The following is a 14,723-nucleotide window of genomic DNA, read 5'->3' as shown; positions in this document are numbered from 1 at the left end:
CTGCTCAACCAACGCACGGGTTCACACTAAGGCGTCACACTGGTTGGGGGAGCGGATCTTGTGTTGCTCTCTTACTGTGGTAACGTCAGCAATGATGCTGCTGCTACCACAGTTCCACAGGGACCAGATCTGTGTAGGGCACAACTGATATTTGCAAAAACATTCTCTCACTGTAGCTGCGGATCTATACAGACCCACCAAAAGTTCTGATTAACCTTCTTCTTCCTTCAAACTGACAGACAAATTGAACTTCCATGTCTTAAATTAGCAGTTGTTTCACACTTTTCAATTAATGGATAAAGAGAGATGCATGCAATGTTTGAAACTATTGAGATATTGTTTCATAATCTAACTCTGTTTTAAGCATATCCCAGAAATGTCTGCTGAGTTTTTTTTTTGCTGTTCACCACTGATGTTTGCTGTTCATCAATGTTCCTAGCAAACCTCTGAGGCCTTCACAGTACAACTCCTGTTACTTATTTAGTTAATAGGAAGTAAGATAAATTAGTTTGGAAATCCAGGAGGACAGGAGTAAAAGGGGCAGAGTTTTTTTTACGATTATGACATTTAGGAGACAAAAAACTTAGAAATAAAACCTTAAACAAACAAAATGAATTAACTCTATAAACCTGAAGAAAGCTTTAAGAAGTGTGAAAACCTCTCTCTGTTGGTCCACAGGCATGTGGTGGCTGACGGGGGAGGCTGGACCAGAGTGAATTGAGTTGAGGAGGCGGTCATGTAACAGTAGGGTTCAGGCAGAGTTGAAGCCCCCTTGCTTGCTGCGCTGCAGCTGGTAACATTTACCCCAACTCCTAGCCTGTAAAATGCTGTGCACGTGTGCGCTTAAGTGTTGAGGCTCAGTCAGGAGCCTTAAAACACATAAACTGTGCCTATTTTTTTTTTTCTTTTACAATGGAAAACCAAAAAACACAGAACTCTCCTTGTTAGAAACACCCCATCCCAAGGACTCATTTAACAAGCAGATATTATGTTACAGCTGATACGAAAGGTGAAACTGATCCCATCCAGACCCCAAATATCCAACTTTCCTCCAGAGTGGGGCTCACAGACAGGCTTTGTTTTTCCAGTGTGGCTAAATGTGTATAACATCATCATTAAAAACCATTAAAAGAATTAACCCTCCACCAAACTTCCAAGGTATTCATAACAAGGGGTAGCAGGTCCAGGAGGGAATCTAAGAGACATTCGTCTCCCAAGTGCAATCTTCAAGCTAATTCTTGGGAATTCTGAGGCATCGACAGGAAGCTTGGGATTTAAAGCTCCTTAATTGGGTTCTGTTCTTCCCTGCTGACTCCTTGCTGTAGGACCTACCTGTAAACCTCTAATGTGAGATGACCAGGGACGTATCCTAATCAGAAGCCTAAACTACCTCAACTTACTCCTTTCAATGTAGAGAAGCAGTGACTCCATTTTGAGCTCCCCTAAGAGGATACTTATTATTGCCACTTGAATATCCATCAGTTGGTCATAATTTCTTTACTATTAGCATTAGGATAAGTGCTGGTTGGAACATGGATGGACCAGCAAACTTAGAGCTTTGTTTTGGGCCCAGTTCCTTCTAAAGGTCAGACTGGAGCAGCATCAGCAATACTGCAGACTATGACCTCAGGTGTTCGTAACATCATCTTAATTTAAATGGAGAATATGGATTGGATATAATGGGTCTGATTCCTTTCATTTCTATTATATCTTTACTACAATTATGCCAAAGAGTTGCAAAATTTGCACCCAAACTGCAAATATTGGAAAGGGGAAGACTCTACCAGTAGCTTCAAAAGGCTCCTAAGCTCTCTAGCCAAATGGGATTCAAATGTTTTAAAAATGGTATCAAAAGCTACTACATTCAGCAATAACAAAAAACCTTAACAGTCATTAATAATATTTTGAATATACCAGAATGATCATGTTAATACTTCAAACTCTAACTGCTGTCTCTTTGAGTAGATTGTAATTCATCCTTCCAATTTCTTCCAACAGGCTGCTGATATTTCCAAATCGTTTATGCTGCATGGTAGATAGAGGATAACGTTATAAAAGAAATAATTAGAGCAAATCTTTTTATCCAAGTACAGCTCAAAACAGACTGCTTGCATCCAATCCTTCACACTCTGTTAACTTTTTTTGGGTTGTCTCGCTTTTTCTTACATCTGAAAAACTGCGGGTCCTTCGATTTCCCAACGTATGCCACCATATGCCATACGTGAGACATAAGTTACAGGTAAGTTATCTGATCATTGACATACGTTAAGTGTAAGTTACTCATAAGTCGTGGTGTCTAGCTAATCCAAAACCTATGAGTAACTTTTGCAAGTTACTTTTTTGAACTTATCTCCAACGTATATATCAACGTATTTGACGTGTTCTAGACGACCACTGAACGTGTTTCTTAACTTACAGCTACTGTATAATGGCGTATTGGCAGCATCTTGGTATAAAAGGGGTTCATAAGAGGAAACCGTCGGTACTCCTCCAGACTGCCTCCCCATTATATGAAGAGCGAGAAGGTGAGTGTGATGGATCCTCCCTGCGCTCATGCACACAATGACAACCAGTGGCCTAATGGTTAGGGCATAGAGCTTGGAATCCTGATGTTCTGAGTTCGAGCCCCACTCCCACAGACTGCCACTCTGGGTCGCTGAGCAAGACCCTTAACCCCACACTGCTCCCCAGGCGCCACACGATGGCATTCCACTGCTCCTCAAGGGTCGTGGTAACCCATAGTCATGGTAAAGCAATGCTACGTAGATAAATACCCCTAGGGCTTTTTCATGAAAAGGCTAGACATAAACATAGGGAGATGTCAAAGGGAATGAGGTTTCCTTGTCCAGTTTTCAGCTGCCATTCTTGATTATGCTTGTCTCTGCATAAGAAATAATAAAGAATTTGTGGATAATCGGGAAAACATGGTGTTTTAGAAATAAGCATTCTGTCAGTCTAGTGGAATGTCTTATTTTGGGAAACGAGAGAAGCAGCGTAAGTGGAAGTTACACTGTTGTGAATGGTCTATTTGGGGCATGTCTCCTCCAAACATAATTGTTGTGCCATCCATGGCTGCACATAACAGAGTGCTGCCCATATTTTTACAGATCTCCTTGTAAATTAAAAATAAAACATGTCTTTTCATTCAATAGTTTTAAAGAAATAATTAAACAAATGAACTAAAATTAAACCAGCTTTCTGTAGCCTGGCATTGTGCTCTGGAAGAAATATGGAGAATGCCAATATTGCCAGTGCTGGCCTGCTATGTTAGCTGTAGTATTAAGCTGAAGATTTTAGCCCTTCTGTCCACTCTAATAAAAGTTGCACTGTATTATGTGCAATAATTGTTGAAGATCTTTATAGAGAGACTGTAGCGAAGCTTTCAGGGTACAATCTGTGCAGCTGCCACACCAACAAACTCCCAGGAGATGCTCCAGCATATTAGTCTAAGGGAGAGAGAGGAGGTGGAAGAAGCCCCAGGTAGCCTCACAGCAATGCACCATGAGAAACAGGAAGAGACAGAGAAAAGCACTGCTGCTCACATCTTTTCCAGCCAGCGAATCCCTTCGTCTCCCACTGACCGGCTAAATATTGTATCAGCTGGAAAAAGAACCTACAAGTCTCAAGACTGATGGGGTTTCTTTTGTTCGACAGTTATTGTTGCCATTTTTTCCTTCATTTATGAAACTACTGGTCTACCTCCGAGTTTGTGTGGGTACCGTGTGTGTGTGCATTTGTGTCAGAAGGGAAATGTAATATTTGTCCACCAACCTCACGGTTGCTGAAGTGTTTTTTTATTGGTCACTTTGAAGTTACTCGTCTGTTTTCCTCTCTTCCCTCTCTCAGAGCACATCCGATGTGTGGCGCGCTGCTCAGTTCAGAGTTGGATGAACGACCTTGAGCAGTCGCGCAGGGCTGTGTTGCCATGGCAACGAAGCCTCGCGCAGCCAGTAACAGCTGGATGTAACAGCACTCCCTGAATTTTAGCGGGTGCCACGATGTTAATAAAGCGACTCTCTCTGTCTCCTCCCCCCTCCTTCTTACTTCTCGATCATCATCATCCCCTTCATCTCTCAGATTTTTATATACTCACATGGAACTGCACTGAAAGATACTTTCCTCTTTCTGCAACAATCTAGTTTACTTTGCATGAGCTAATTGAGCCTGATTGCTTCAAGTTGGCCATGTGCAGTCCTGGCCACCCGTCGACCATGAGGGGGTAAAACAACGGACAAGTTGAGAGGACAAAGACTGAGCTGAGGCACAGAAAGAGTCAGAAATCAAGAGTGAGCCACAAGTTACAAAACAAAACGAAACAGAGAAAAGCGCATTGAGATGGGCACTTGACATTCCTCTCACAGAGGAAACAGCTCTCAGGAAAAAAAAGGCGGTAGAGGACATGAGCTGCACTGAGGCATTCTTTGAGAAAGAAAGGAAACAGAAAGTGAGGATGCACTGCACGATTCTGACAGCCCATCAGCTCAACCCACACGTCTCTTTCTTTCTCCTCTTCCCAACTTTCTTTAATACTTAGTTAATCTTTTCTGCCTCCAACACCCCCCCCCCCCAAACTCCATTTAAAACTTAATCTGACAAACTAAATTACATCAACTAAATTTAGTACAGTCTTTTTTTATTCCTCGAGTGAACAAAAAGCTCGACCAGATCAGATCCTGATTTGATTAATCGTTTGGCATCGTCATCGGCTTTGATGCTGATTTGTTATTTATCATTTATATTTTAAAGATCTTTTTTGGAGAGAACAAAAGAAAAATGTTCAACTAAACAATGTTTCAAAAAAAAAAAAATGACAGTTACTCTTTACTACTCCAAGATAAAAGATTCAAAAAAGTGATTTAAAGTTTTAAACGTTCCGTGAGATAAATCATAGCCAGTCATTAAATTATCCAATTTATAGAAATGGACAAAGAAACTGGTTTGGAAAAAAAAAAAACGAACCTGAACAAAAACCTGGTCTTTAAGGTTGAATGCCAGGGAGTTGCCTAGCCTTGGGTTAACAATTAAGAATATTTTTACACAACAATGGTTCATTGAAAAGAGGAACATTTTTCCTTTTCTATTAACAAATCTACATGACAATTTCATTACCATCTCCATGCACATAGCATTGCTAGAAACATTAAAATCTATGTGATTTTCCTGACGCAGTTCTTCGTAAAAATGCAGCATATGCAAGCATACAAAATCTTCCTGCCTAAAAAAGCCCCACCACTAAACCAAGGCATACACTGTGCGATTTTCTGCCCGATGGAGAACTTTTTGGATGGGGCAGAGTTTTAACCTCATCGTGCCTCCCGCATCGTGTAGTATAGAGGGGATAAAAAGGGGTGATCTGCCTCTTGCAACCACCTCCCGATCAGGGATCGTAAGGTCGGGAAAAAATTAGATGTTTGAAACCCAGTCGGCCCTAGTGAGGTATTTGTGGGTAAATGTTGCTGTTGAAGCAGAGCTACGAGCGTCTATGAGCCAATTTACCAGAACCTCAAGCACTGTGCATGTGCAAAGAAGGGAGTTCTTCTTCTTCTTCTTCTTCTTCTTCCAGATATACGAGTCCGACCAGCGCCATCTCTCAGCGTCGAGTCCGACGCATGGTTTTTGGATGTGCAGTGTTAACAGGCTTATCGGGTCAGAGCATCAGGCCGCAAAGTGTAAGAACATGCAACATGATCTGTGAACTTTTAAACCCTATGATTTCGTCGTACAGTTTGAGTTGTAGCTGCGTGCAAGGATTGAAAATATTGTACAGTGTATGCCCAGCATAAGAGTCCATCTAAGTAAAGCAACATCAGTAAGGACATTTAGCCAAATCAGACATGTCTCAGCAGTCCATGGTTAGTGCTGTCTAAATCGTTCTGTCAGTAAGACAGGAGGCAGGAAGAGGGACCTCCTGACGGTTGTTCAAAATCCTTTGCAGGACGTATACACACAGCCCACCTCACAGAATTCAACAAAAATGTCTTATTTTGTCATATAAAATCTGTGGGACACATGCAATAGTATCCTTAATTTATTCTGGGTCTTATAATAGGGACCTTTAGTTGTTTGTTATATTTGCGTAGCTTTTGTTTTTGTAGGTCTCTTTTGAAAAGACTGTAGTTCTAATTTGTCTAGCACCGCTCATGTTTGCTTATGTTCTGTAATGACATCCAAGAAGGCTAAAGGCTGTTCAGATTCAGCACTACTTACGCACCTTTGATAGGTTTCCATAGGTGGAGGGGCAGGAGCAAGGAGCTACAGTTTAGTTCGGAGGGAGGTAAATATACCATGGCTTCACCATACAGGAAGATTCTGTGTTCCCCATGTTTTTAAACATTAGGCTCTGAAACTTAATATGAAATAATATTTCAAAACAAATGGTGCAAAAAAAGTGTTGATCTGTAAACAAGGCCTAAATGGGCCACCCTGATATCCTCCAATAAGCAAAATGTTTTAATTAACATGTAAAAATCTGAGTCATTCTTGGGCAAACAAATAAGACAAATAGAAAAAAGGACTGAAAATAAATCTGCATCTTCTATCAAAAAAAAGAGGCAGAAATTATTTTGGTCTTTTCTCCTTAAAATCTTGTCAAAGACATTTTATCTATCAAAACCCTTGCAAAGGATGTACGATCTTCTGTACCCTGACCAAGATATTTCCGTATTTCACTGCATGGAAAATTATTGGCAACTATAAAAACTAAACAAAATAAATCTGTTTTGCATTGATTAGATTAGTACAATTGTTAGTTTTATTTTTTATGTACTCATAATTAGACAGGTTCATTCAGGTTGTCCCTGCTAAGTCTTTCACAATAATACGTTTCTGTAACTGAGGGGGGGTTAAAAAAAGCCAACAACAGATACAAGTCAAAGACAGGTGAGACAGAGGTACTGCCAAATGGAGCATTAGTCACAATGCATCCGTCTACTTCATTTTCAAAGTGTCCCTGCAGCCCACTAGGATGGTTTTAAAGATCGAGTGGATAATTACAATCAACATGTTGGCAAACCCTGTTTTGGATGATGGATATCGCCTTCATTTCAGCCACCATGTTTCTATGGCACACTTGCAGGGACAAACCAAACATTACTGCATAGACAGGGCATAGCCCATATTTACATATGTTTTTTTAATTTCCAACTTGGTAGAAGGGAGGTCAAGCTGTTAGTAATTCAGGAGTTGCATTTTACTTTTTTTCTATGCCAGACCTGTATATGTAGATTAAGTTATTCCCAGATTTTTTGACACACCTTCCATTAGTTTGAGTAAAAGTAGAGCACATTGTACTCTAATTTTGTATCCTTTATTTTTTTCTTTTTTTTTTCCATGATCTTTAACCATTTAATGATGGGTCTTTTTGCCTCACAATTGATTACACAGAAAAACAAAAATAAAAAACAAATACAAATTTGGTTTGTCTTGTGCATTCATCAACTCTTACAAATTGTTTCAATGCCATGAAATGTGTGATTATCATCTTTCCTGTTCACTTAACTCATTAAAAAAGGCAACAGCTTCTCTTTGTGACTTCAACTCCCAACTTCTCAGAAACATAATAATAAGAACAGAAACTGTACAAAGATTCAAAAAAGCCCATCTATGGATGAAAATATGGATGATTTTTTTTTTTGTTGTTGTTGTTGATAAATCAATAAATCCTTGTAAGGGCAACCTATCAAGCATTTGTAATGATGAGAGACATTCTTAGGTAGTTTGCAATAGAGTAACAATACAGTGATTTGGGTAATAAGCTGAAAAAAAACCATTGGAATTGAACTGCTGGTTGAATTGCTGATAATTTTCTTAATTCAGAAGATGTTATAATAGTCCAGATTGAAGTATCTTTTTGGTAAATTTTTGGCTTCAGTATTTTCCTGAACCTGACTCGTTCACAAAACTCTCTTGACACATCGGTGCAGGGCTGTACAGGGGTTTTAAGTGAATAGATCTCCAGGAATTATTTGGAAATAGTAGATGACCTCTGGTCTGACCTGACCAGAACATGTATCTTTTTGCACTCAGAGTCATTGAGTAAACTCATAGTTTTCTGTCTTTTAGTGAGGTGAATCTGGTTGGAATTTTCCTTTTGTAAAAGCAAGACTTACAGAGCGCAACCGTAAGCCATATTTAAAACCAAATGTTTACATAACATATCTTTCTTACTTTGTTTTAAAATGTATTTACAGCACAGATAATTTTCAATATCCAGTATCCATCTTCACATGTAATAGGCTACTACAATAATTCAGAATATGTTTAACAACTGCAGGATGTATTTCCTAACTTCTTAGCCACATTGTTTTAAACCAGATTTTCAACTCCAAATTAAAGTCTTTAATGATTGAAATTAGTGTTCAGTGGGAGACATACCCATGAGAATTAATTCAACACATTTAGATTTACAATTATCTTTATTTTCAAAACATCTCATGTTGGGACGTCCCAATCCACATATTGCACCTTTAAGAGGTGACTGACACCGTTCTTAACCTGATTCAACATCAGCACAAATCATATCTACTTTTAAAACTTTGTAAAATGGAATATTAGAAAAAGTTTGCTCAAGTGATATTACTCAGAGAACAGTAGTTAATAAAAATGGGTATGAGAACATGAGAATTATTTATTATTACCCATCTGGATACATAAATGTTAGACAGAGGCATTGGGTTTTTAATGAATATGCCAATATGGGAAATTTTAGGTAATCCGATATTATTTTTTTGCCTGACATTGCACTGACATCTGATGGGAACATCCCTAATTCCATGTTGCAAGTATTTAAACTATAAGTGAAACTAAACTATTTTGGATGTCTTCGGAGATATAAATTATCATTAAATTATATTTTAAAGACATTTGCATACATTGGTAGAACATTTTGGAATTAACCAACCAGGAAGTACTCTGACTTTAAATAAATCCAATAACCTGTTATCAGATTAGAGGCATGTTTCATAAGGAATGCACCAATCAGAGAGCTCCATTCTGTGATCACTGCCTATCTCAACTCTTTGCAAAGCATTGTCTTTAGCAGCATTCCCTCATTAACTTCCACACTGAAGAGTGCCATTAGTGCAACCTTTGCCAAGTTGATCCAAAGTAGTTCTAACACTAATAAAACCATGTTAAAATAAAAATATTAACTAGATTGGTTTTCTTGTGGCTGAATTGCAACATTCACCAACATTATCACACACTATATCAAGCATCAACAGCAGTGCTAGACCAATTACTTTTTTTAATCATGATAGATTAAATAGAGTACTGAAACAATCACCAACTAATATAGAAATGGAATCATCGTTCACTGGAGTTCACAGACCCTAAAACATGCATTTAGTGTAAAACAACAGCTCACAGATTAAGCCAACACTGAACAAAAAAATATAACTTTTTCTTTCAAGATGAAAACACTTTCTTTGAAGCAAATATGCACATTTCAAAACTTCTTATTTGGCACAGTTTAAGCTTCACTTCCTTCAAATCAGTCAAAAAAATATTTCTATAGATATATTTATCATTAAGAACCTCTGCTATCCAATTATACCCGGTCAGCTAACTGACCAGCTGATTTTCACCCCTGTTTATTTGAGAGAAGATTTGTCCACTAAACACATGTCCCAGACCTTTACTCCAAGTCAAACCTAAAAAAAACTTTGTCATATTGATGGTGACTTTATTGCCCATTGCTTGTTGTTAATAATAAATCCTTCTTGGAATGTGAAATCAAACCATTACAACAATGTCTTTTAACACACAAACAAAAAAATTAATGAAATCTGGTTTGGACCTCTGAAAAAGACTCTTTTTTTTATACAGAAAGGGGTAAATTTATGGAAAGCTGCTGATTATTTCCTGTTAAACATGTCCTAAAACACTGAGAGAACAAAAGAGCAGGTCACTGTGCTTCATCAAAGAGAGGCAGGGGACGGTGTAAGGCACAGGAGAGACAGATAACATAGCAAAGAATGATAACCATCCGACTCCAGAAAATGTCTTGCTTCCACAACAGAGATGACAAAGGTTTCCAGAAACATGAACAACCAGGGTGAACACAAAGGAAAAAATGCAAGGCAAAAATTCCAGCAAGGGGCCCCACCTGAACCGCCCCCTCCCACATTTTACACCTCAAACCACCTTCTCGTACTCATCCACACACCCAGACCCCTGCTGTTTGAGGTCCTAACTCAGGAACCCTGCCTCCCCCTATCACCAGCATCCCCAGCTAACCTCTGTCCCATTTCCCCGACCACAATTCAGCAAACATAATGCATCACTGTCACCCTCCTCCTCCTTCATCATCAATACCCCCGTCCCTCAAACCACTTAGCAAAACCCCTCACAAGGTTTACACAACTAATTCTGCACTGTGAGAAGAATTCTATTGAGACCGTTGCAAATGTATAAAGAAAACAAAGGAATAACTGAATTTGCAATCATATTCTTTCTATTAATAAAGAATATTTTACCTAACTAAAACAATATTTTTCAAGGGAAAAAAAGGCAAAATTTTCTAATCAATGCATTGCATTGAGTCTGCAGCTTCCTCTAGCCACTGCTATATTCTTCTTTTCTAGCATAAACAGTGGGGGAAGGTGAATTAGCATTTTGCTTGGAGAATTTACTACTTCCAGATAGGGAGATGATGATTGAAATTATAAATAGTTGCTGGGTTTGATTAAAAGCAAATCGCCTTGCCAAACTTTCTAGCTGTTCATCATAAGGCGGACATACACTGTATGATATTTTCAATTGCTGTGCTCAGCTACAGCTCAAACTGTATAATGAAACTAAAGAAAAATACTTCTCAGCTTACAATGTATATTCTTACACTGATGCAATCTAGCTGCTCAAACTGGACCACACGTAGGACCCAGCGCTGAGAGATGGCGCTGTTCGGATTCAATCTGGAAGGAGAAGAATTCCCTTATTTGCACATGTGCAGTGCACAGGGGTCGAGTAACTCGCCTGGCTGACACTCGTAACTCTGCTTCAACCACATGATTTCTTCATCAATGTTTGATTTTATCCTGAGCTTACGATTCCTGATCAGGTGGTGGTAGTGAGAGGCTAATCGCCCCTCGTTACCCCTCTATGCTACATGACCCAGGACAAAACAAAACTTGAGTACAGCCGGAAAATCAGCCTGAAAAGGGCGAAAACTCATACAATTTATGTCTGCCTATAGGGAGAAATAGACAATGCACTTTGGTCCGCTTACAAAAGTAGTGTTTGAGTAAAACAAATCGAATTAAAAGACAAAGTAAAATAATAAAATACTAATAAATAAAATATTACAAAATACAAACACAACTTATTAAACCAATCCTAACATTATTTAACACTTTTTACTGTATTTTCACCTTATTTCTGAATAGCTCAATGGTGGAATACCCAGAAAATAGACGATACACATACTTTAGTAAAAGGTATAGTTTTTCCAAAAAGTACATTTATGTCTTAAAGTTACTAAGTAAATGTAACTAAGTAAAAATAATTAGTTACTTCCAATCTCTGGATATCATCTTTAGTTTCAAAACCAAAAACATCTTCCTGATACCTCTGCTACTGAATGAGAATACAGGTAAAGTACTGGAATGAGATTGTACAGGAGAGTCAGAGACTTCCACTTCATGCTGCATACAGTAGCACTGCCCCTCCCTCACCTGTTGCTGCACACTGTAGGTCAGCCATCTGAAAGACACTTCTTGCTAACAAGAGAGGCAAATAGAATAGAAAATCCCTTTATTGTCCCACAATGGGGACATTCCGGTGTAAACAGCAGCAAAAAGTTTATAGAAAAAATTGTCACACAAATGTGGACGTTGGAAAAATGTAAGAATAACATAATAGTGAATAGTTAAAAAATAAACAATAAAATACTGTACTGTAAAGTGTTTCAACAATATAAAACTGTGCACCTAAAAATCTGAGTGTTTAGTTTAGTCACAATAAAAAGAAAAAGAATCATGGCAATGACAGTAAAGAAGCATGACTAAATCCATGAAAGTTGTTTATTTTCTGTTTCTTGATTGCAACTGGCCAAGTGTAACAATTACACACCTTTAATGATACATAACATGATTTTTCAGAATTATTAATAATTTTTAGCTTTTCTGGTTTAGATAAAAGCAAATGAATCATAGCAGAAATATTGGATTATATTCTGTGTTCAGCAGTTTTTTTAAGCAGCATTGCTTTTATTCATGTTTGTCAGAACCTCACATTGGCCCATAAAAAACAAATCTATATTTCACAGTTTAACTGTAAGAAAACATGATCTTTACGCTGAATAGCACGCTATTAGAAGCCCATTGATTGACATTAACCTTAACCAACAGAAAGGCATAAAGAGTAACCTAGAATGTAACATTTCCTCTTTATTGTTCTGTCACCACTTTTCCAGATTTTTTTTTTTAATTGACAAAGATTACCAAAATTACCCCAAACATTCAACTTTAAAAATGCTTAATTTTGAACCTACAGGATCATCACTGGCCTTACTTGAATGCAATCCACACAGAAAAATAAACCTTCAATAATTAAATAATCATATTTAGTAACTTTAAGATGTCCTACCCTGCAAACATGAAACAAATGTGTTAAAGTAACTAAATATGAGTAAGTAAATGCCAAAAGCAGTTGCATTAGTTTTTTCAGTGCAGATTTTTCACACATATCAACTGCACGCAGTGAGAAAATATTCAGTGAGTTGGGCATTTAATGATGTTATCAAACTGTCTTTTGTGTGCTTTACATGTTCAGGAATCAAGGTGGATTAAAAAATAAAAATCACAGGTATACAGACTTGAGAAGATGTAAGAAACAAGTGCATGTGTCCAAAGCAGGCAGAGATGGGCTCAAGTGAAGTGACTCATAGGGAAAAGATTGGCAGCTTAGTCAAGTGCATCATAAAAAATAATAAAAAATAGATGCAGGATGCAGCCCTTTTGCAGACAAAAGAATTGCTCCAAATAAAATTAGGCAGCAGAAGCCAAATTATTGCTCTGATCTAAACTTAGCCAAGGATTCCACTGTAATTGACTCAAGCTCTCATCTCTCACCTGCAGTTGCATCCATCCCACTTGTGTTTACACACACTGCAAAGAGGACTGCTATTATCCAGTGATAACCTGCGCTGTAGTAGAGATCTAGTGTCACGCTCAAGGACATGGCGTCTCTTTTTCTTCTGCATGTGTGCGCACAAGGACAGACATGCAATACATGCCCGGCTGTGTCAGGGATCAAACCGTGAACCTTCAGAGGCGCAGGGGCAGTGAGGGCGCACAGGGCCACGCTGCTGCCCCCTGCAGACACACACGGGCACAGTCTATAGGAACGGGCAAATCCTTATTTCTTCCGCTACTCGCACACAATGCATCTGTTTATTCAAAGTACAGCAGAGACAATGCACTTTTTTTTCTTTATTCGCTTTTATAACACGTTGCCCTTGTACGGAAGCAGTCGGGAATAAAGATGTAAAACATCAGCATGATTTTTCTTGCAAACATTATGCTTCAGATTAAAAAAAATAAATGAACATAAATGAGTGTGCGTGGGTTTAGTTCCTTCAAGTTGCGACAGTTTTTGGCTCAGGTGTTTCTATCCAAGCTTTAATACCAAATGGTTTAAATATAACCATATATTTCTTATGTTGCATTGTGCAAAATAGGTACATTTAAAAAGTGAGAGCTGCTCCTCCTACAAAAAATAATAATAATAAAAAAAACTTCCCCATGTTCTCTGTAGGAAACACTGTGATCCAGCAGCAGCTTTGCGCGTAAACGGAGCCGCTTGTTCCGCCAAGTTAAGTTCATTAAACGCTGCGCATCGAGTTGCTCTGCAAACCACCACCGCCGAACAAACATGACAAGAAGGCTGCATCCCAGAGCAGAGATCAGTGAGGTGATCTCCCGGCTGTCATGCGCTGGAAACACTGTGCCCCAGCGCCGCACTGATGCCCCGGTCAGTTATCTCTCTCTGTGTGTGAGCGCACCTCCGTCTCACCCTATTTCCCACTTGTATCGACATGCAAATTGCAAACAAAGTCAGGCGTAATTAGCTAAATGTCAGCAAGCACGCGGCGTGGTCTTACCTGTGGAAAAGCGTTATCTCCTTCCCGGATCGATAATTTCTTCTTTACACCACTAACTCTCCGCCATCTTCGGCACTGTTTGTTTAAATGGGAAACACTCCCGGAGCCCTTAGCCAGGTCTGTAAGTTGAGTCGGCGCGGTGGGTTATGGGTAATTGAGTTCGGGCGTAAACAGCAGGGTGCTCCCTGCTTTCTGGTCCAACTAGGAAACGGACTACAGATAAAACTCCACCAGACCAGAGGAGGAGGAGGTGACAGAAAAGGCACCGTCTGTCTGGCTGCATACAGACGAATGACAGCCACTGAAGAGGCAATGATACCTCAGTGTCTGATCTGTTCATCATTTAGAAAATACAATAAGTAAGAATATATGACTGTAGCACATTTTTGTGATGAAATGTAATTATTTTATTTTATTTTTACTGGCATGTTAATTTCATTTGATAAGATTAAAAAAGTAATTTATACAATCTTCTAGCCATTGGAAGGCCAGAAGATTGTACTATATACAGAAATAAGTTTGCCCCTCATTTTTAGTGCCAACAAAAAATAATCTACTTTTTTTCACTCTTTAAAGGTTTAGATTATCAACACTTCAAGTACAGACTTTGACTAGGCCACTC

The 14,723-nt window shown here is 38.7% G+C and overlaps 1 protein-coding gene across 3 annotated transcripts in view; it reads right to left on the bottom strand.

The window, feature by feature from the left end:
* Positions 1-14,190, bottom strand: part of LOC107090280 (nuclear receptor coactivator 3-like) — a 78,868-nt gene extending 64,678 nt beyond the window's left edge. For 2 of the 3 annotated variants that reach the window (XM_015383580.1, XM_015383582.1), the window contains exon 1: positions 14,102-14,190. The gene's annotated coding sequence lies outside the window, so the exon portion shown is untranslated. The remainder of the gene's footprint in view (positions 1-14,101) is intronic. The other variant, XM_015383581.1, reaches the window with a different exon arrangement.
* Between the last annotated feature and the right edge of the window lie 533 nt (positions 14,191-14,723).

Source organism: Cyprinodon variegatus, unplaced genomic scaffold (genome assembly GCF_000732505.1).
Source record: "Cyprinodon variegatus isolate N-32 unplaced genomic scaffold, C_variegatus-1.0 Scaffold287, whole genome shotgun sequence".
NCBI classification, from domain to species: Eukaryota; Metazoa; Chordata; class Actinopteri; order Cyprinodontiformes; family Cyprinodontidae; genus Cyprinodon; species Cyprinodon variegatus.
The sequence above is the reverse complement of the archived record's forward strand: the minus strand, read 5'-3'. Positions and strand labels throughout refer to the sequence as shown.